The sequence below is a fragment of the Cupressus sempervirens genome, chromosome 10 (assembly GCF_028749045.1).
Source record: "Cupressus sempervirens isolate cs-2001-9-10 chromosome 10, ASM2874904v1, whole genome shotgun sequence".
Taxonomy (NCBI): domain Eukaryota; kingdom Viridiplantae; phylum Streptophyta; class Pinopsida; order Cupressales; family Cupressaceae; genus Cupressus; species Cupressus sempervirens.
This window is the reverse complement of record NC_143127.1, coordinates 55,414,328-55,438,538: the sequence shown is the minus strand read 5'-3', so window position 1 is coordinate 55,438,538 and position 24,211 is coordinate 55,414,328. Positions and strand designations below refer to the sequence as shown.

General features: G+C 37.0%; 1 pseudogene across 1 annotated transcript; it reads left to right on the top strand.

Annotated features, from left to right (window-relative positions):
• Nucleotides 1-684: 684 nt before the first annotated feature.
• Nucleotides 685-22,428, top strand: LOC149532533 (vesicle-associated protein 1-2-like; annotated as a pseudogene). Its single transcript, XR_016356985.1, has 10 exons — nucleotides 685-787; nucleotides 1,040-1,091; nucleotides 1,208-1,324; nucleotides 4,940-5,010; nucleotides 5,219-5,300; nucleotides 5,405-5,520; nucleotides 5,620-5,769; nucleotides 6,175-6,240; nucleotides 21,218-21,295; nucleotides 21,997-22,428. The product of XR_016356985.1 is annotated as a vesicle-associated protein 1-2-like (transcript).
• The last annotated feature ends 1,783 nt before the right edge of the window (nucleotides 22,429-24,211 follow it).

Here is a 24,211-nt window from a genome sequence, read left to right as displayed (position 1 = left end):
GGTCTTTCTAATGAATGTTTCATAAGGCACAACAATTGGTAAAGGTTTTGCAATTGGTGTTGCAAGCAAAGTGAGTTTAACCATGGAGGAAACTCTGTAGTTAGGATCACTAAAGCTGGAGTAATACTGGGATGGGTGATCTCTTAGGAAGTCCCAATGCTTCACCTCTATGAGCATTATGTAGATCTAATGAGTGCTAAGTGTTCTATTCATTGTCATGAGAGATGGGTTCATGTAAATCACTACTCACAAAATATGGGTCAATGAGTTTGACTCAAAAACTACAGAGTTAAATCTTGATATCAATATCACAATTATTATTATAATCAATGAGATATTGTTTGTGGTGAATTTAAAATGCTCTAAATGAACTTACGTCTTTCTAAATTCAAAACTCCAACATTATAAGAGATGACATAACATAGAGAAAGACTCGTGTTCCTATATGAAATAATTAAAACAACTATGCGAATAAAAAATCTTCCCAAAAAACAATTTTTAATATAATATTTAACTCCTCCATTAGAGCCAAAACTTAAACGTTAAAATAGCATGGGTCAATTTGCCCAAACGTAGATAACATAAAACATGGGTCAACGTCCAGAACATTTGAAAAAGCTGCCGCGCCCCAAAAAAATCCATCGAAAACAAAAAGTTATTCAATGAATTGTGGGGCCCCAGGCATTTGGATATTTTAAGTTTAAAATCTCTTTCCACGGATTCGTACTTGCGACCTCTCTCCAACTAAAACTCTTGCAGCGGCTCAGATTATCGTCATTTTAACTCGGTAAAATTACTCATACCGAACCGTCAATAATCCTGCAACCAATAATCTTAATTTCGATGTTAATTATGTTTTTCTTTTAATTTTAGGGGTGAAGATGAATTGTGAGGTTTAATTTCTTTTTTATGTAAACCGAATCATTTTTACACTTCGCATTGAATTCGCAAGTGTTTTGTGAGATACTGTATGATTTCAAGTATATTTTGTCTGTTGCAATTCGGAGTATTGCAATCTCTTCCTTTTATGTTTTTGAAGTGCGATCGGGCAATAGATTTGAAGATTCTGAGAAATTGCAGGGCGTTTTTAGGTGAGGGTTATCTTTATCATTTTTTTCCCGAGCTTGTTTCGAAAAAATTGAGCTTCAGAGGTTAAAGCATTTGTATACTTGATTTTCTCGGGCTTATTCTTCTGCTTTGTATCCAGCAAAGAAGTTCCCTTGATTTCGGTAATTCACTGGAATCCATAGATCTGTGTTTGATTTGAGAGCAAACATGGCCAACGAACTTCTCAGTATTCAGTCAGAGGAGCTCAAGTTTGTATGTAAGTAGATAACCATGTATATTATCTGCACCTTTTAATCTACACGGAGGTAACATTTGAAATGAATCGTTGCTTCTCTGCCTATGGACAATTTCTCAGTTTGGCTAATTAAAGTAAATGTGCTTAAATTGGCTAAGGGATGCTATATCTCATTCTGGTTGGTTAGAAATATGTTAAAGTGGTGCATCGAGATTTTGACTCTAGCTTCTCTAACAATGGGCAATCTCTCAGTGTGGTTAATTTCATCATATATGATTTAGGTGCGGAAAGAATTATGATATAATTGCAAATATCGGAACGCTCATAAGAGCCTAAACCGTGACCGAAGCGCACATCTGTCAGCTTGTTGCATAGTATTATTATGGAGCTTACATCACAGTTTGATCCACATTTTAAAATTTTAAAAATGTAGTCTAATTGAATATATTACGCTTCCTCAATTCGTAATGCTCCTGGTTGCTTTTCTGGATTTGCTTGTGTTATTTTTTTCTACTTTTTAACTTATCTAATATTCAAAATATGGATTACAGAACATGACCTAAACGGTTAAGACAAAATAAAAAATAATCAATCTCAGGAAAACAACAACAAAAATGTTGTCTAAACTGCCCATAACCCAACTCACGAGCCAAGTTCTACATAACTGCCTGACCCTTTTTAAAAAATCTTACGGATGTAGTCCAAATTTATAAGGTAACCCATAACCTAGCCCAATATTAACCAAGCGTGCGCTTACACAAAAAAAAAGAGAGTAAATATGCATGAATAACCCTGCATTGCTTGACTTTGTTAGTCCGCTCTGTTAAAGACTGAAGTCATATATTAAAACTTTTGGGAGTTACTTATTTAAGAAAGCTTATCAAAGACATGTTTAATTTTGCGTTTTTAGTTGATTCTGCAAATGTGAAGGTGGACAAAATTAGTAATGTTATAGCTTGGCATGACTCGAACTTTTTAACAGTCTTTTCATCAGGATTGTCGATTATTAAGATAATAACTTAGTGTCTGTGATTTATTTCTATATTTTCATCAAATAAAGCAGAGAAGTTTCCTTGATTTCGGTAATTCACTGGAATCCATAGATCTATGTTTGATTTGAGAGCAAACATGACCAACGAACTTCTCTGTGTTCAGTCAGAGGAGCTCAAGTTTGTATGTAAGTAGATAGCCATGTATACTGTCTGCACCTTTTAATCTACACGGAGGTATCATTTGAAATGAGCCGTGGCTTCTCTGCCGAGGGGCAATCTCTCAGTTTAGCTAATTAAAGTAAATGTGCTTGAATTGGGTAAGGGATTCTATATCTCAGTCTGGTTGGTTAGAAATATGTTAAAGTGGCCAAGGTGCATTGAGATTTAGACTCTAACTTCTCCAACAATGGGCAATTTTTCAGTGTGGCTAATTTCATTAAACATGATTTAGTTGCATAAAGAATTATGATATTATTGCAAATGTCGGAACATTCATAAGAGCCTGAACCGTGACCGGAGCACACATATATACAATTGTTATTAGTATGGAGCATACATCAATTTAATCCACACTTTAGAATTTTAATTATGTAGTCTAATTGAATATATTATGTCTCCACAATTCATAAGGGTTCTGGTTGCTTTTCTAGATTTGATTGTGTTTTATTTTCTACTTTTTAAACTCTAATAATCGAATGATGGATCACAGAGTGTGATCTAAAATGTTAACACAAACAAAAAAAAATCAATTTGAAAAAAAAATCACCACAAAAATGTTGTCTAAACTGCATAGACCGCTCATAACCCAACTCATGAGGCAAGTTCTACATCACAGCCTGACCCTTTTTTAAAATCCTACGGATGCAGTCCAAATTTAAAAGGTATCCCATAACCTAGCCCAATATCATCCAAGCGTGCGCTTACACACAAAAAAGAAGTAAATGTGCATGATTAGCCTTGCATTGATTGACTTTGTTAGTTAGCTCTGGTAAAGGACTGAAGTCATATATTATATCATAACTTTTGGGAGTTCCTTAAAGAAAGCTTATGTTTATGAAAGACCTATTTAATTTTTCTTTTCTATGCTAAACATAGAGTTGATTCTGCAAATGTGAAGACGGATTTAATTAGTAATCTTATAGCTTGGCATGACTTGAATTTTTTAACAGTATTCTCGTCAGTGTTGTCAATTACTAAGATGATAACTTAGTTTCTGTGGGTATGAAGCATAGTAATGAGAATCGCGGCAATTCATCCGATTCGGTGGTTCAATTCAAGCTAGGCAATTTTCTGTGAATTGGTGAATCAAATTGACGATTTCTTGGCATGAATCCCCATGAATCACATGAATTGGCAGGAAAAATCGGGCAGCTCAATTGGACAACTTAAAAACATAAAAAAATACAACTTTTTTAATAATTTTTTTTCACATTTCTTTCTTATAACTCTAAAAGGCCTTCTATTTGTTGAGTATGACAAAAAGTGAGAGATAGACTTGAGTTAGAGCTAGAGCAGAGGGACTTGTCTTTTTACTTTGTTTACAGATAGACATATGTTTGATGGATCTTCATCTTACATAGATTTATGATTTGACAACAATTACAATTCTATATATCTATGTCGTGATTCATTATGATCCTATGATTTCTATTTACTTAAGCTAAAATTTATATTATACATATGTGACGGATTTATCATTTATGTTCCTTGTTTATGTATGTTAGATTCTATTTGATGATGTTATAGTGTGTTTAAGTTATATTCAATAAAGGGTGCATGAAATAAGTTTTAAATTGTTAAAATCTCTAAATTTTAAGGGTTTTTTAAATTTTCCGATTCATAGCTGATTCGATTCCAATTCATGGCCGATTCACGATTGGATTTGGCCTTGCTGATTCCGATCTGATTCCGATTCTCGTTATGGACTGATGTGGTAAGGTCAGATGCTTAGTGACAAGTTCAAAATCATATCTAAAGAATCATTTCCATGCTGTAAAAAGTACCTTAATTTTCTGTTCATACAGCTTTTAGCTGTTTCTAACTAGTGACCAAAATTCCATGTAATGCTGTGCGAAATACTAAAAATTAATTCTAACAAATGCCCTTGCCATGTTGCAGGAAACCTGGAAATGCCTTATTTTTAGTATAGTTTTAGTTTTAATACTCCTTAATTTTTTTCTTACGCTGCTGACATGCAAATTTGTTGGATGATGATGAACAGATGGACTGAATAAGTAAAGCTACTGCTAACTGCTACTAAAATAATAAACAAAATAATGCGGCTTTAGCCTTCTTGTTTATTTTCGTATAACTTTATTTGTCTCCAACATTTTAGCTTTCTCTAAACGACACCCCAACAAATCCTTGCCATGCTGTTGGAAATGCCTTTTGTTGTTATTTTCAGTATAGTTTTGTATTTATCTGAAACTAAGTTTGGTTCATTTTATGAACAGGTTTAATTGTTTCTTGTATTTTAACTTTTTCTGAGAAATGTGCAAAAAATCTTCCCTACACCGTGGAGAAGACCTTTCCTGTCATTTTTTAGTATAGTTCTAATTGTCTTTAAATAAGTATTTGGGTTGTAATCCTGTTTCAATATTTGCTCATATTGGTGACACAAAATTTCTTGGATGGTGGGCAACAGTTGAGCAGAATAAGCAAAGCTCTTGTCAATTGCAACTACTAAACAACACAGAAAATCATGTGGCCTTCAAGGTATTTGTATGGATAAGAGAATCAATATTTATGTAGACTATGGGTATATGTTTTCATGTCCTTCTCTTGTAGTTTATAAATGACTAGATTTATGGGACTGCTTTATTTTCTAGTTACATTTAAATTTGAATTGTGAACTCATGCATTTTTCGAGTTTATTTTGGCTGTTTGTTTATTTGGATCTTATTGATGGGGCTTGGTATGGCAGGTCAAGACTACATCACCGAAGAAGTATCTTGTATGACCCAACTCAGGCGTTCTCTTGCCCCAATCTTCTGTTGATATTACATGTAATCATTTTATCGAGTTTCCTGAATATGATGATTTATAGTATTGTTTTTTGTTGCTTTTTTATTTTCATAATTATTTATTGGCAATGTGTTTCATTTCTTAGTAACAATGCAAGCACAACTTGAAGCCCCGCCAAACATGCAATGCAAAGACAAATTCCTTCTTCTGAGTGTAGTTGTGCCATCTGATACAGAGCAGAAAGATGTTACTCCGGATATGGTGAGCAAAGTATCGCTTGCTTTTTTTTGGTGAATAACGTTCTGTCTTTGATTCCTTTGTATTGGCAAATCCTGGGCTGAAGTCACCGTTTTACTCCAGTTCAATAAACAAAAAGGAATTGCTGTTGAGGAGCGTAAGTTAAGGGTTGTTTATGTTCCTCCAAACCCTGCTGAATCAGGAGCTTCGTCACCAGTAGTGCCGTCATCTGACAATGAAAATCAGGATGGTATTAGTAATAGTAAAGATTATGTGAGTATATCAGCTTGTGTGTTTGTATCTTTTGCTTTGTTTATGAATGCATGCATAATGGTATGAATTGTTCTGGACTTCAGGCTTATGTTCCGTATCTTTTTCTTGGTTGGTGTTTCACTGAGGCTGAAATTGTACATCTTATCCATATGATTAATCAATATTTTTTATCTTAAAGAAATCTGTAATGTAAAGCTAGTTTTTACATTTTATAGTATAGTCTTTCTCTAGAGATATATCCATATTGTTTGTGGTACTAATCATTTGTTATTTGAGGTAAAAGACATTTCTTCTTTATCTTGTTTATTACTAATGATGTCTTGCTTTATTGGGCTAGGGAATACTTGTTTGAGTTGCAACTTGCAAATAACTATTAATATACGGTTATGTGCTGTTTGGTCGCAGGCTACGGCTGATAACTATGAGTTTACTCGGGATGATTTTAATGATGTGAAGGAAGATCTTAAGCAGGTATTTGCTTTTCAGTCGCCAGTGAATTCTAAGACATGTTATTGCATTGTCTTTCTGTATTTGGTTCATTGATTGCTCATCATGATTGGTTTGAGCTGTCTTCAGCCATGGCTATAGGTTAACTAAAGGCTGGATAGAGTCCATATAAATTTTCAACTGCAGGACCACTAAGAAATAATGTTTTTAATAGCCATAGCTTTTAATTCCAAAGGTCAAAAACAATAATTGTTTTATTGACAAAAAGAGGGGTAAAAATTTATTAAGACAAAAAGGAATACAACAAGGAGAGCTCAACAAGGAGCTCAATCCTGAGCAACAAGATCATCAAATTCTTGCACCATCTCAAAGGACAGTTGCCTCCTATCCCTAATATTCCAACCCGGATCATGACTAGAAGCCCATTTGGCTAAACAATCAGCAGTTCTATTCCATTCACGAGGAATATACGTGAACCTAATGAACTGAAAAGAGGAAGAGAAGAAAAGAATCTGCTTAACAACAGTGGCCAGCTGCCAACTAACATCCTCAAGCTCTTGCGAAGAAAGCATGTTCACCACCACCTGTGAATCAGACTCACAGATAATCTTACTCCATCCCCGCAAGCAACACTGTTCCACAGCATATAAAATAGCCTGAGCTTCCATGAGATTGTTAGTATAATCACCCTTATGAACTGAGAAGAAAAATTTAACATCCCCAGAACTACAACGAGCCACTCCACCAATACCAGCCGGACCAGGATTCCCACGGGAAGAACCATCAGTGTTAATTTTCAGAACTCCACAGGAAGGAGGAGTCCAGTGCCCATCCCGGTTAACCCGACCCTTCCTCTGATGGTGAAGCTGCCTCGACATAGAAGGAAACCTATGAGCTGCAGCCCCATCTTGCAGATGAAAATTGAGGCGATTACAGATAGCAAGATCAATCGGATCCATACCCCCATCAAGCTCACACTTCACAAGAATAGTTTCCTGAAGAGAATGTGATATTTTCCACCAAAGATGCAAAACACCAAGCCGAACATCTTGGAATATGCGACGATTCCTCTCCAACCAGATATGCCAAAGCATGAAAGATGGGCCAGCAATCCAAGCAGCATGGAGAGAAGAAGACTTGGAGGGAGCACTACCCAAGCGGGCCCAGAACTCAAGCAAAGAGGAAGCATGTCGACAAGAGCAACCCCAAGCGCTCCACCAAAGGTGCCATATCTGAGTAGAATAGGAGCAATGGAAGAACAGATGGGAGACAGACTCCTCTCCATTACCACACAAAACACAATAAGAGGGGCCCTGAAATCCACGTTTACAAAGATTATCCCAGGTAAGACAACGGTTGTGAGCCACTAGCCACATGAAAAAATTGCACTTGGACCAAGAAACTTTATTCCAAACTTGCTTCCACCAAGGGACCTCAGCATCCCCAAATAATTGTCTAGTTATTTCCTGATACCCAGCAAAGACATGATATTTACCAGACAAGGTACCGCCCCAAGCCAAAACATTTGGACCAAGCAAAGAAGAACACTCTCTAGAGGCTAGAATTTGAGAAAGCTCCTGACGATCCATGTCTGTACCTCCAGGAGGCCAATCAGAAGAATGCTTCCATCTGTAACCAACAACAGGTCCCAATTGATAAGGAGTCGTGTAATGAGGCACTTTATCCCATCCAGCGGCAAGAAAAGAGGTCACAAAGAGGCTGAAGATGAGGGTATATAGATAAAATGGAAGGGAATCCATCCCAAGCATCAGACCAAAACAAAGCCTGAGAACCTCCTTTACATATCCAGAACAGACCCCTCTTCACCAACATCGCACCTGTCTTCAAAGTATGCCAAACCATTGAGCCACGACCTTCAAGAGGAAGTGCAGAAACAGAACAAGGATCAGCACCATGAAAATATTTATGAGTGATAATACGAGCCCAAAGTTGATGTTGTCCAGAGCACCATCGCCAATAAAGTTTAGCAGCCAAAGCTTGACTACTCAATAGAGCAGATCGAAGACCAAGACCGCCCTCCTTTTTAGTCCTACAAACAGTTGCCCAATTAACCAAGCTCCATTTAGTACTACGCAAATTACCACTCCAAAGGAATTGTCGAGAAAGAGCATCAAACTCCTTGAGAAAGTAAATAGGTGCAGCGTGAACCATGCTTCTATAAGTAGGAAGAGCTTGGATAACAGCTTGAAGAAGAGTAACCCGAGCAGCAGTAGAAAGCCATCTATGAGTCCAATCATTTACCTTATCCTGAAGCTTGGTAATCAAATTTTGCCAAAAGAGACGTGGCTGCCTGGAAACAGCAATAGGAATGCCAAGATAAGTCAAAGGAAGTGATCCTATCTGAAACCGTAGGATAACAACAATCCTGTGCTAAATAGAATCAGGAGTGTTAAAAAAGTAAATGGAAGATTTGTGCTCATTAAATTTTTGGCCTGAAGCTGCCAAATAAATGTCCAAAGCATGTCGAAAGGCTTCAGCTTCCTTGATCCTAGCAAGACCAGCAAGAGCAGAATCATCAACAAATTGAAGATGGGAAAGAGAAGGTAAGCCATTACCCCACCGCCAGCCTTGAATAGAATTCTGGGACACCTGATGCTTAATGAATCTGCCCAAGCCTTCAGCCATGATGATAAATAGATATGGGGAGAGAGGGTCACCGTGGCGGAGGCCTCTAGAAGCACCAAATAGTTGAGAAGGTTGACCATTAATAAGAACAGAAAAAGAGACAAAAGTAACACAACTCATAATCCAACTCACCCAGTCAGAGCTAAATCCAAAAGAAAGAAGAATACTCCTTAGAAAGCTCCATTTAACTCTATCGTAGGCCTTAGCCATATCCAGCTTAACAAACATGGCTCTCTCCCTTGAAGTAGCCATAGAGTGAATAGCCTCATTAGCAATAACCACCCCACCCCATCCAAAATTTGTCTGCCAGCAACAAAACCACCTTGTTCTTCTGAGATAATAATGGGAAGCCACCTTTTCAGTCTCTCAGCAATCAACTTAGTAATAACTTTGTAAACCACATTACATAAGGCAATTGGTCTAAAAAACTCCAATTGATTAGCACCCTCTCTCTTAGGAATAAGAGTCAAGAATGTAGAGTTCAAAGCTCGAAGCATCTGCTTGCTAGCATAGGATTCTTTAACCACCTCCAACAAATCATGATTAATGATGTCCCAAAATTCCTGAAAGAATTCAACTGGAAAGCCATCAGGACCAGGAGCCTTCCCCTTAGGCATGCCAAAGACCACCTCCTCCAGCTCTTCCAAAGAGATAGGATGCATGAGATAATCATTCATTTCCTGAGTGATAAGGGAAGGAATACAGGACAAAATAAGATTTTTTTCATTATCAGCAGGAGCTCAGAGAAGAGGGTAGAGAAGTACCAAATAGCCTCCTGGAACAAAGCTGGCAAGGAATTCAGTTGGATACCTTGAGAATTAACCAAAGAAGAGATAGTGCTTTGATTCCGGTGAGATTGCACTGTTTTATGGAAAAAGGCAGTGTTTCGATCACCTTCCTGGAGCCAATCAACTCTAGCCTTTTGCTTCCAAAAAATTTCCTCTCGCAGTTCCCATTCTTCTAGAGCTCTAGAAGCAAGGGATTCAGCCTTGCCAAGATCCTCTGAGAAACCTCGATTTCTAATCTCCCTTGTGATGACATCAAGATCTTCTTGAGCAAGCCTCTTCATAAAGTGAAGGTTCCCAAAGCATTCCCTATTCCATATCTTGAGCTGCCTTTTAACATATTGAAGCCTTTTAGAAAATGAGAACATTGCAGTACCATATGCAGGAGCACCATCTTTCCACCAACAAAAAACAAAATCATGAAGAGAGGAGTCACGAAGCCACATCAACTGGAACTTAAAAGGAGGATGCTTCGGAACATAAGCCCCTATCGCAGAAAATTTGATTGGCCAATGATTTGAACCCCTCCAATCAAGGATTTCTGAAGAGATAGTAAGGGTGCCACTAACCTAGAAGCAAGAAACAAGAAATCTATCCAGACGTTCTGAGATAGCAGCAACACCAGTCCTGTGATCATTCCAGGTATAGAGACCATTAGAAGGCTTAACATCAAAGAGATGCAAAAGAGATATGTGTTGCCGAAGAAGAGCAAAAGAAGGCCCCAATCTAGCCAAACCACCATGCTTCTCCTCCAGACTTAAAATTGAATTGAAGTCCCCTGCTAACACCCAAGGATGATAAGGATGACAATTTCTAACATATTGAATATGTTCCCAAAGTTCCTCCTTTCCCACAAGATCAACAGGTGCATACACATTAGTAACCATGATTACCTCTCCTGAGTCTAGAGTAGAAGCTACCATAGAGAGAGTTGAGCGAGAAGACATCCAACCAAGAGGAGAAATTTTTTGAGGATCCCAAAATATAGCTAAACCACCCGCACTGCCTGTTGCCCCAACACACTGGCATTGGCCACGAGACCAAATACTAGAGGCATGTTGGACCATAAGCTCCACAGAGAGCTTAGTCTCTTGGATACAAAAAACATCAGGACTATGATCAACCACCAAGTTATGAATAGCCTTTTGTCTAGGGATGCTATTCAACCCCCTTACATTCCATGAGAGAATAATCATCATTGGGTAGAATTGGGAAAATGAGAATCCAAAGGTTTCACTGAACCAGACTCAATCAATATATCTCCTGTGAGTTTAATCTTCTCTTGGTCTGTTTTGTGCCCACTCCTTAGAGGGGGAGTAGAAGAAGCCCGCTTAAAGGGTCGAGACATCAACCCCAAGGGGAGAGGAGATCCCTTGCCCTTACCTGATGGTAGCACATCCTTAACCAAGTCAGCTAAAACAACATCATTATCCTCCAATACTGCAGGAGTCACCAGAGCCTCTGTCACAGGAGCTACAGGGACCTCACAGTTCTGATATACTACAACTTGGTATGCCCCACAAGCATCATTAGGAACAGATCTCTCATCTGGGATAACTGGATCAGAAGAGATAGGAGGAGGAATACCCTCCTCTAGAACCATACTATCCAGCACCTCAAAGCGGTTAAAACCTGAATCAGATAATCTTTCTTTCAAAGGCCTCTTTTGACCACGTCTCTTAGCTCGAGGGCGAACAGGGGTAAATCCATCCTTATCCTGCATTTGAGCCTTACCCTTACCTGTAGCATCTTGCAGATTCATCCCCTTGGTGGTATTAGCCATTTGAGATTGTCCTTTCCTTGTAGTATCTGCCAAACCACCAGCATTGCCAGCTGTAGAACCATCCACTCCTTTGAAACTCGAGTTACGGGGGCACTGACGCTGTAAATGACCATACTCATGAAAAATCCGGCAACGGAAAGGGAGGGATTCATAATCTAACTGCTGCACCCAAGAAGAATCCCCCATACAAATTTCCAAATAATCTGGTAATGGGTTATTCAAATTAATTTCAACACAAATTCTAGCATAAGAAATAACCTTTTTATCGAGGGATTGATGTGCGATCGCAGCCGGCTTCCCCAATAAAATAGCAATTTTTCGAAGGATGTCTTCACGCCAAAATTCCAAGGGAAGACGAGGCAAGCGAACCCAAACTGGCACTGTTGAAGGGAGATCCTCAGCAGAATTAAAACCTGAATGCCAAGGTTTGACAAATAACCCCACATGGTTGTAGAAATAAGGGCCTCCTTCAAAAACACGATCCCGATCAGACATGCAAGAGAATACAACAAAAAAATTAACTATTCCCTGCCAACATAATCTCCATATCGCCGTCCACCTACCATGAGTGGCGGATCCATGCCTCAAGAGCGGATAGAGAAATCCGGATTCCAAGAAATTTGCATATCAAAGCATGCTTGGTCCAATAATCAATGTCCTCCATTACAGCCGTTGGAGGAATAACTAGAACAGGGCGATCATGGCTATGCGGAAAACAAACATTAACTTTTTTCAGCTTGGAGCTCTCCCCTGAATAAAACGATTCAGATCGCATTGCATGCATAGTTGGAGAAGAACCATCTGTTCTCACCAACAGAGAAGAAATCCCAGGCCCTGCCATGCAAACAATAAAACCCCAATCCAAAATTGACTGCAGAAGATTTCCAAAAACACCGACGCAAATTATGTCCAGTAGCTAGCAATCCAAACAGAACAGAAAAATAGTAAAGATCAAACACCAAGAACAGGCTAGGGGAAAAACCCTAGCCCAGCCGGCAGCCAACGCTTCTCCACATTCTCCTCCAGGTATAAAATATAACAATAATTGTTTTATTAAGCATCAATGTCTTTGAAATTTACATGCGAAGGTCTTTGCTAAGGAACAGGATCTCGGTTCCTGTAATGTAAAGTACAGCAAAGAATACTGAAAAAATAATTTTGTTGCTTAATGCTCTTAATTCCTTAAACAGTTTCATTACTTGGAAAGGATATGCCTGTTTTACCCAAGATTCAATTCTGGTATGGGTATGGAGACTTGCCAATTTCTTTTTACAGGTTTGATATGGCTGGTTATGGCCATACAAAATCTAAAATAAGATCCATAACATAAGCATGTTAGGGAAATTAGTTTGAGTTTTTAATTAAAAAGTAAAAACATTTTTTCTTGTTTTGTTGTCTTGGGACCTTGGGTCCTTTGGTTTATTTGGGATATATTTGGGTCTGGCCCAGAATCTTTGGCTGCAGCCATAGTAGAACCCACACCCTGTACAAACCTACGACATGGGTATAGGGTGAATCTAGTAATCTAAAATCTTAATAAACTGATCTATCACAAAGACATGGGTATAGGGTGAATCTAGTAATCTAAAATCTTAATAAACTGATCTATCACAAAGAGAGAGCTCTGTACGTTCTTTGACACAAGCAAGCCCACAACAAAATCTATAAATTTTTTCTTTCCAATGCCTTAGTAGGAACCGGTAAAGGCATAGACACATCAAAATTCTTCTAGCTTGGTTTTGCAGTGCTACTGCTACATACTACACCCTTGAATTAATTTGGAACAAGGTTTCATGGGGACATGGGTACTTACGCTACAGATATGAGTACAACAATTTTTCACAATAGGAGATAGGGGTACTTGGGTACGTCAATTTTTTTAAATATCATGTAATATTTTATAGAAAATCTGAAAATATGAGTTTTGACAATGAATTTTCAAAGCAAGAACAGTGATAAAGGTTGCAGATGTAATGTATTGTTTTCAGTTTGAGATTTGCAATATGTTTGTAATAATAATATATGCTAAATGCTTAGATGCATAACAAAGAAGGCAAATTTTAAACATAAACAACAAGATCATAAATCATATAACAATGACATATTGCAAATGATAAACTTCTGACTTGAACAGTGATGAAGTTTACTACAAATCAGTATTTTATCAAAGTTTCAAACTGATTACTTATCAAATTAAGCTTGCTAAACAAGCTGATACATGAGCGAAAAATTGAAACAAGAATAAGAATCTTAATCAAGGTCCTTAGGTATGATGCTTTCCACCAAATGGCAAATACCCACTGTGAACCCAGTACTTGGGTACGTGTACTAGTACCTGATATGTGTCCCAGGGGCATGGGTTTGGGTACCCATGCAACATAGATTTGGAAGCATCTTATTCCATTTAAGGTACATAGACACACCTCCCAAAATTTTCCATTCTTACTGAAAGTGCTTGCTATTTTGGAGGTATATGCTGCCAGATGAGCTGAATTGTTTCTTCTTTTGTTTCACATAAACATTCTGAATTTGTATAACCGCCCTTTCTTAAGGTGGGAATGAGCAAAGCTTTTGTATTAAGCATTTTTGGTTTCTTGCTATGTTTCATGGTGTTTCTAGGTTGGGGCAATATACATGAAATTTAAAACATTTATCTATATATATGCACTTGTTTTTGGAAATGCTTGGCATATTGATCTTTAAACAATAAGTTATATATTCTTAGAATACATCTATTTTTTATAGTAATATTGTTTTAGCCTATAATAAACATGTATATTCCATATTCCTTCTTTCTTTGAAATTTGCTACAATTTGAGACTCTCATGGTAACGAGTTTGGTGACTAATATCCTTGTTTCAACAAATCTTGGAGTTGTCTTTTGACCTCATCTTCTAATATGGATTGTTGATAAATATCTGCATATGGCACTGGCAAGTTGGACAACTACCAGGTTTTATGCTCTGGCTTTCTGGTGGGTAAGAACCTTTAGTTGTTAGAAAATCTCCTTCAAAAACAATAAAAAATCTTCTGACTGATGGTACTTTTTCTAATGCAAACATCTTTAGTGTTTCTGCTTTGACCACTCTAGTATCTTCCTTATCCTTTGAAAGAGGCAAAGTAATATTCTTGATTTCCTCATGAAATGGCATGATTAGTACACATATATGAGCTGCTAGGCACTACCACAAGCATAAGCATAGGAATTACAGTTCTCTCATCAAAGCTGTCACTTTCTTTGTAGGTTGCTTTTTGTACAGTTCTTTGTTTTCAATATTGGATGTCTTTTCCGATTCTTATCCCTAGCAGGATTATCTATTTAAAGGAAATTCACTGTTTTTAGGGTTTTATATTTATAATGGAATCTGCAGTTCATTCACCTTCCATTTACCTTTTCATTTTTGCTTGGAAGATGACCACTGCCTTGATGTATATAAATTTCTTCTCCATCATTCCACTACAGTTTTTCTTTAATTGATGAGCTTGAAACATGCTTCCTCAAGTCAATAGTGCTTGAAAATTAAGGTTTATCTCTTTAAATGAGAATGAAGGTCACCAAGGTTCTCCATCAGCACATTTTAATTTTGTATGGAAAACATTATTGGATTATCAATTCTGGTGATATCTCTAGACTTTACCAAATTTCAAGCACACAGTGGTGTCACTCAACGACAAGGAGATGGTGTGGACCAACATACTTTAAGTTTTACTGACACTTTTCTCATGGAAATAGCCTGGCCAATGATATCTTATAACATCACTATTTTAAATGAAGCCATTGACTGGGCCAATGATGTCTTATAACATCACAATTTTAACCAATGCCATTGGTTTGACCAATGATGGCTGAAACTGAAACTTGGCTCTAGGGTTTACATTCATATATGTGGTATCTTATTTTTTCAATTTATAATAAAACAAGAACACACATCATTTGCAACTGCCAGATAACTTTTGGGTCAACTATGGAAGGAGCCTTCATCTGAGGAATGGGAAAATCTTTATAGTAATTCATCACAGAGCAGAGAGGGGATTTCTTTAGCACCATCTCTTGGGTAGAAATATCATTATATGCAAGGCAACATGGCATTAAAGAGGAAATACCTTAACACATTCAGGAAATCCTGGCATTAATGAGGTGTTTCCGGCATTGTATTAGGGGTCTTAACATGTCCTCTTACATTCCATTTTGTCTTGATGCTCATCAGAAATCATACAAAAGACATTATGCATGTGACTCAAAGTTGCAAATCTGGACTTGGCAATATCTTGGCCAGCCCAATTTTAAAAAAAATCTCAGAATCGCCAAAATCTCGGTGAAGAAATTGGCACTTTCATCGAAAATTTGATAATATACAATTTCTTAAAATATTCTTAAAAACACACATATACACCAAATTTGGGGAAATAACAACTAGGGACAGAGGTTGGAGCTATAGCTTGAAGGGATGGAACAACAATGGGCAACCAAAACCCACAGAAGTCAAAGTCACTCAAAACAACCCCAATGAAATGAGGGAAATCTAAAAACATGAATTATTATAACTTAAATATTCTTTTTTGGATTCTAGTGGAAATACATTGACGTAAATTGGGGAGTTTCAGCAGATATTATCGTGGCACGATAATGAATATATTGGAGCAGATATTAACTCTGATTATATCTTTCAGCCTCTTGCAGTGTGATATTCAATATAGCACAGAGGTTTTCAACAGTGATGTTACTAGACTTAAAAAGATTTTACATTTATGATTTTACAATACTTATTAATGCAAAATTGCAGTTCTTGTCTGCTCTCATTGTACACACTGTACACCGTTACAATATTCTGTTGCATATTCATCATTAAGTAAAGGATCTTTCTAAGCAATTTAGATATAATTAGAATCTTTGAGCAGGTTCACCATATTCACTAGTAAGTCATATCAATGTACGATATCAGAAGCATACCATGCATATTGAATTTGTATGAGTCGGTGATGCAGAAGCATCACAGGCAGGCATGTTTTGTGGTCTGACAGAGTAGGAAGACTTAGAGGATATGGATGGAGGTGTAATGACTTAGAGGAGAGACAAACTACTATTCTTGGGAAGGTGAGAAGACATGGACAAATTGGGAAAAAAAACCCAATTAGTATTCTCAGCAAAGAATAAGAATGGTCTCAAGAAAAATCTGTAACAGAAGGAAATGGAAGGAGTGGCAGCTAATAGAAGGCATGGAAAGATTCGACGAGGATAGAGAAATTAGAAAACTGAAGGATCGTATTCTAGTAAGTTACAATGGGAAAATTGGAGATCAAGTTGATGAAATGACATATTTTAATGACTAGAGTAAATGAAGATATAGAATCATCATATTTTAAATGAAGCAATTTGGGGTAGGAAGGAGGGGAGGAGGGCCTTTGGCCAAGTTGGTGTGGGATTGATGATTTGATCATTGGTGAAGTGCTGGAAGAAGAGGAAATAGAAATAAATTCATGTGCAATTGTCACAATAATGGAGTTTCTTGCAGACTGTTTCCAATGTTCACAAACAACTTTTACCTGGTGTGTCTGACGTAGGAGCATCACGAGTAGACATAGTGTATGCTTTGACAGAGTAGGAAGGTTTAGAATGCAATGTTATTTTAATGGTAATCTTGGTATGGTCAAATGCATATTGATGGAGATGCAATTCTTTAGAGGAGAGGCAAAATACTATTCTTGGGAAGGTGAGAAGACAGAAACAAGTTAGGGAAAAAAACAAATTAATATTCTCAGCGAAGAATAAGAATGGTCTCAAGAAGAGTGTGTAATGGAATAAAGTGGAAAATAAGTGGCAGCTAATAGAAGGCATGAAGAGATTATTGTATGAGGATAGTGAAATTTGAAAACTGAAGGATTGGATTCAAGTTGATAAGTAAGAATGGCAAAGTGGAAGACGAAGTTAATGAAATGACACATTTTCTCTGAAACGACTTGAGTAATGAAGATATCAAGTTGCCATATTTTAAATGAAGTGTTTTGGGGAAGGAAGGAGAGGAAGTGGACATTCAGCCAAGTTGGTGTGAGAGTGATCATTGGTGTAGAAATCAATGATGTAGTGCAAGGGAGGAGAATCTCCAAAGGAGATGTCCAAGCCCCCAACAAATAACCACACAACGGAAGAATGACAATAACACAAAAATTTAGATCCAAAATAATGCCAATTTAATATAATCATAAGATTTTCATCCAACATGCCCGACTGTAAGGCCTTCCAGGTTACGGCCAAATACATAAGCAAATATAGCAACAACTCTGCAAGGTCTCACAAGATCCAAACCCTAGCTAGCCCAGATTTGAAATTTGGTAGAAAACCCCAAGAAGAATCTAAACTTGTGTTCGCAAGCCATCAAGCAACCTCCTTGTTTCCAAAGCCGCAACTAATAGCTCTGCTAACAAACCTCACTCCTCTTAGCTACTCTTCTTCTCCATGCTGGATGAATAATGATTCTAGACTCCACAAGACCCTCTACTTATACCCAACTAAGCCTTAAGTCGGCCTAGCAAGTTACAAATTAAATAAATGCCTACATTAAATAAACCCTCGAGCCAGAAGTCAGCTTGGCAGCAAACATTAAATACATGAAATAATGCCACCTATGTACCTTTGTAAATGAAATGCCTTTTTTCCTCTTTTCTCCATTTTTATTTTTATTCTTTTTCCTTTGATTTTCGTCACTTTCTCTGTCCAATTTATTTATTTTAAATCATACCCCCTTTTATTTTATGATGCAAGATGCTTTTGTATCAGACTCCCTAGGTAGATAGAAAAGTATGTCCCATACTTTAATGTCAAAAGAAATTTCTCCAACCAACTTTATCTTGATTAAAGGTTTCCAATCCATCCCAGACAGAAGAACAAATCTACACGTCAACCATCTTCATCCACTCAAACACCAAAATCGAATGAATCTCAACAACCCAATAAGCAAGCTCACTCCTAGGAACAAACTGAACATAATGCTTCTCCAACAATCCCTGTAACTGATCACAACCAGCAACATCAATATCCTCAAACATGAAATCCATGTTAGCAACATCTAAAACCAACTTAGTAATCTGTAAGCTCAAATCCACAATAAGAGCAACATCTAAATCCTCAACCACATCAGTAGAATTATCCATATGTGAATTCTCACAATCAGTAATCTCATCATCCACTATAAGATGCTCTGCAATTTTCATGTCAGATCCATCTAACTGGTCATGAAAACAAATCTCCTCTCTAGTCTCAACAAGGTTAGGAATCTCCTCGGTAAGCTCAGGTATCTCAACAACGACCACAAGTTGCTCTACGTGTTTCATATCAGACTCCACAAACTGATCAACGAAACCAACCAGACATACCTCTTTAGCTTTAGCGAGGTCATTCTTTACCTTTTCCTCAACAACAATTTGTCTTCTTCTCTGAACAATCTTCTTAACTGGCCAGACAACTCACTTCCGGATTGGTAGACTCCAGCTGCGAAACTCAACTATCCCTTCCTTAACTCGATTAGACAAAGCATCATCCATCCGAGAAAACGCCTCTAAAATATTCATCTGCACCACATCACGAAGATCTACAATCATCCTAGGGTCCAATCTTCTCGGAGGCATCTTCCAAGATCTTCACTAACCCAAAGCAACAAATCCACAAGATCAACTAGATCCAACCTTCATGCAAGATCAACATTCCATTTTCACAACCATTGATCCATTTGCAAGTCCTCTGCAATTGTAAGTTAGAACCACAATTTGCCACCTCACAACAAAGATATCTAGGACTCCAGAAAGAATAATCCACCACAAGATCGATCTCTGCTCTGATAATCTTCACCCCAGGTCTTGGTGCAAACTGCCTCACATTCAACGATCTGTCCACATGCTTAAGAACTTTTGCGTTGATACCAGTTGATGCAGTGCGAGGTCGTAGAATCCTCAAAGGAGATGTCCTAGCCCCTAGCAAATAACCATACAATAGAAGAAAGACAATAACGCCGAGATTTAGATCCAAAATAATGCCAATTCTCATAATATAATCATAAGATTTTCATCCAACATGCCCGGCTGTAAGGCCTTCTGGGTTACATCCAAATACATAAGCAAATACAACAACTTTGCAAAATCCAAACCCTAGCTAGCTTAGATCCGAAACTTGGTAGAAAACCCCAAGAAGAATCTAAACTTGTGCTCACAAGCCACCAAGCAACCTCCTTGTTTCCCAAGCCGCAGCTACTAGCTCTGCTAACAAACGTCGCTCCTCTCAGCGACTCTTCTTCTCCATGCTAGATGAATAATGATTCTAGACTTCACAAGACCCTCTACTTATACCAAACTAAGAAACAAGTTGGCCTAGTAAGTTACAAATTAAAGAAACCCTCAAGCCACAAGTCGGCTTGGCAGCAAACATTAAATGCATGAAATAATGCCACCTATGCACCTTGGTAAATGAAATGCCTTTTTCCCTCCTTTCTCCATTTTTGTTTTTATTATTTTTCCTCTAATTTTCATCACTTTCTCTCTCCAAATATATATATTTTAATCATGCCTCCTTTTATTTTGGAGTGAACCTATGTGAGAGGAGGAGGTGAGAGCCTGCGGAGGGAATCAGAACAGAGGAAGTTCATGTACCTCAGGAAACTGATTGAGAATGTGAAGCTAAATGTGATGGCCAGCTATATAGGAAAGCTGATTCTGTAATAGTTGCAGCAGAGTGTCAGTGAACTGTGAAGATAAAACTTCAGAGAAAAACATGAAGGGCAGGCATGGAGAGATTTTGTGTTGAAAATGACAGATTCTTATGCAGATTGTAATTTTGTCATTCTAGATATGTTATGAATAAAGTTGTGTTTATTTGTTGCAATCTGATGTTCAATTAGAAATAGTCTCTCTGCAAATATTATTTAAGTGAAGATTTTGCGTTTTAGTTTTGTGAGCGCGAGGGATATGTTTTCCTGCATTAAGTTTAAAATATTAGTGCCTTAAATAGCTGGGAGCTTGAAGTATTCCTTGCCTGATAGCTGCCTGCCTACACTGGCAAAACTACAAATGTATTATTTGGGCCCTGTTCAGTTGCAAGTGCAACTCAATAAGTTATTTTCTGCCAATGAGATTTCATAAAGTATTTTAAGCAAGATGAGAAATAGGAAACATGAGACTGATAGATCATTGTCTATGAATCTGTGACATACATTCTATACCTTTGACCTGTATCCTCATGACTGTTGATGAAATGTTTGGGCTCATCAGAAATAGATGAAAGAGATTTATCATACACAATTTTATCAATCAACAATAAAATGGCAGCATACAGCCCTCTCACGTTTGAAAGAATTCCTGTAGAATCACAAATCTGCCATTGGGTAGTTTATGGCAGCATAGAATACACATAGGATGACTAGTTTTTTCTTCACATACGCTGATAAGATGTACTACAGATTCTCAGAACAAATTGATTATGAACTTTTTGTTCCAGTATGTTCTTTTTTCTGGTTATGATGTTCACTTTTTGGTTCGGGATTCTATACAAACTTATAATCAATTTGTAATGGTAACAAAGGGACTGCGTTTGGCTGAATTTAAAATACCATGTGATCAATCTATATATACAAAATTTCCAAAATTCTATATCTGATGTTTTTCTTCACGATTGATGAATTAAAGGGCTGATAATCTGTATCAAAAAACATGTAAACTATATTTCTGCGCACTGTAGTAATGGTTTAATCCTTGTCAAATGTGGAAGATTCATGCCTTGATTTATTGTTTAAACTTCATGCAGACTGAGGTGACTCTTTCGAAACTCAAACAAGAGAGAAATGCATCTATTCATCAATGCCAATGTCTACAGCAAGAACTGGTATGTTACATAATCTTCTTCTTGGGGATATGATAGTGATTTCCTTGACAGCAATGCTTGTGGTGTCTGAAGTTCTGAACTGTATCTCTGATCGTATGATACCTGCATAGCTTGTCCAATATTTTTCTCGATCAGCAGTTCTGTTGCTACATATTACCCTCATCCAATCTATGTAGACATCTGTCACTCACACGAGCTTTCAATTTTGAAATATATATGGGAATTTCTGCAAATATTCTTTATTGGGAAATCAGATTCTCTTTTTGGCACTATTTTACACCTACTCTGTACAAATCAACTACCTTTAGATCATGTTACCCAACTGTTTCTATTCTAAAATTATACTATCAATAAGTTCTTTGTTACAACAGGTCGCACTCTTGCTCTTGGTATTTTGATTAATTCTGTCATTGAAGAAATTGTTCTAAAATATAATGTTGTTTTGCTGCTGGTATTTTAGCATGGTTGCTTATCTATGAGCAAGCTCATGAATAAATGAAAGTTACATAGGTGTCAATGAGTGAACCTTTTTCATAGTGTACAGTACGTATTTATACATAGGAAACTTTGTCAGGAGGTATGGCATAGCCTACCTCATAGACTTAATATTTTTTTCTCGTCTTTACCTTATATTCTTAAAGTTTAATTCTCTATTTAGTCTAGTCTCACTTTTTATTTGAATGAATCTTATCTGTTTGCAGGCATCATTGAAGAAACAAGGCTTCCCTAAAGATGCGGCACAAGGCTTCTCCTTTTTATTGGTTATTCTCGTTGGTCTTTTGGGCATTCTGATTGGATACTATGCCCGCTCATAAGATTCCTAGATTGATTGCATGTTTTCTGAGTCCACCTGGTGTATCTAATTTGAGATTGAAAAAGGCCATTACATGACGGAGGGAGTGCAAATGCTAGATTTCCTGTTCTTCTGCGAGTCACGCAATGAAGTTGCGTTATTGAATGCATGAGGAAAACAGCTAGATTTTTTATGTCTTTGATGTTAAAAAATTTGAATGGGTATCTAGCGTACCTATCTGTGTGCCCTGCCATGAAGCCAGGTTGCTTATTTGTTTGGCAATATTCTAATTTTATTTTTTCCGTGATTCTTAAGAAATTCAGGTAGGCATATTTTAATAGGTTGTTGTAAATTGCTATGTTTAAGATTATGTTACAATTTTGGCAATAATTTGGATTATTCTTGAACCTACTTTTAATAAGAAAGGAGAATGTTACCGTTTCCATTGTCATAACTAATGTGCGTAGCTGTGTTAACGAATCTATAAAGCATTGATGACATAGCAGAATGTACCTATGTAGTTGGAAAGATTACAGATTAACCAAAAGATTCAGTCTGCATAACAGTTGTGAGTGTTCTTGGGATCCAATACCTACTTATAATGCTTCAAACATTTGTTGGACAGATGTTTAGAGGCTAGGAAGCCTTTCCGTAGTTATCTTGACAGCACACGTCTTCTCGGCCAGCTGCTTCGCATCAACCCTTCGTCAACTTCAGTCAAGAATCCTTGAGCTTTCTTTTTCATTCCATATGCCTCTTAGGGCGCATGTAGCATCATAGATGGCAGAGTTCAAAAACTCTTGAAGCTCCGTGAGAAAGGTGTTACAATCAAGTTTGGCAGCGCAAAACTCTATTTTGTTGGATTAGGCCCTGACATTTTTTGAATCAAAATGTCCTTATGGGGCACAAGCAGGGGCCGTTTTCTATAAAGGCTTATTCCGCAATTGCAACTAATTGCAGTAATCTTTGGATGAGGAGTAGTGTTAAATTAGATTTATAAATTGGAGGCTTTTGTGTTGTTCAAGCCTTGAAGTATATGAATGAATGAATGAAAGATTTCTCCATACTGTTTCTTTTGTTGCGAATCAGCATAAGTAAAATAGCTCCCTTGAGGAGCCTTGGTCGTTCGAAAAGGTCTTGTTCACTTTTAAAGTTTCTTTGTGCTGGCTGCGAACGTCCTCCTATGTTGTATAAGAGAGGGAAATTCTCAAATTGCATCAAAGTTCTAATAAAGTAGTAAGGAAGAGGGGAAGACATAAGTAGATATGAAGATAGAATAAGATTGGAAGATAGAAGAAGATATGCAGTTAGATTGAGAGAGAGGAAGAGGGCAATAAATAGATGGAAATATAGAGATTGAAAGATAGATGGAGGACAAAATGAGAGTGAGCCACTTAATAGAAGTAGAGACCAGAATAAAAGTAGAGAGAGGGGTCTAGAATTTGAATAGAAATATAAGAAAAGGTGGAAGAAGAAATATGGAAAAGATAAAGAGATAAAGATATCAATCAGAGTAGGGGAGGAAATAAATAGATAGAAATGCCTGTCTATACGAAGAGATGAAGATAAAGAGATATGATGTGGAGTATGGATTAAAAATTAGAGATAGAGATATAAGAAATGAGAAATAGGTAAAGATTAATTATTTTGAATTTCTAAAAATATTTTTTTTAACAAAATTAATTTAATCTTTAGTAACATTAAGGTGGTTAACACAAAAAAATTACATGAACTATGCTATTGAAAATCAAAATTTCAATTGTAATTATATTCAATCTATAAATAAAATAGATTTTTTTTTGTATATTACAATTCAAATTATAGCCAATAGTGGCATGTTGTGATGGTTAAGTTGTTGTGTTGTTATCCTTGCCATCAAGGTTCAAATCTCATGGGGATGAGGTCCCCCTTTTGTGACCTCACTGGTTCATAGCTCCAGGTCAAAGCGTTTACCCTTCTTAAATCAACAATTCAAATTATATATATATTAAATTAAAAATTTTATAAATAAATTTGAGAAAGTAAAAATAAAATGAAAAATATTTAAAATATCAAAAGAAAGAAAGAAAAGTTAGAAATTGAATATTTATATTTGTTTAATTTTGATTGTTAATTTTAATAAT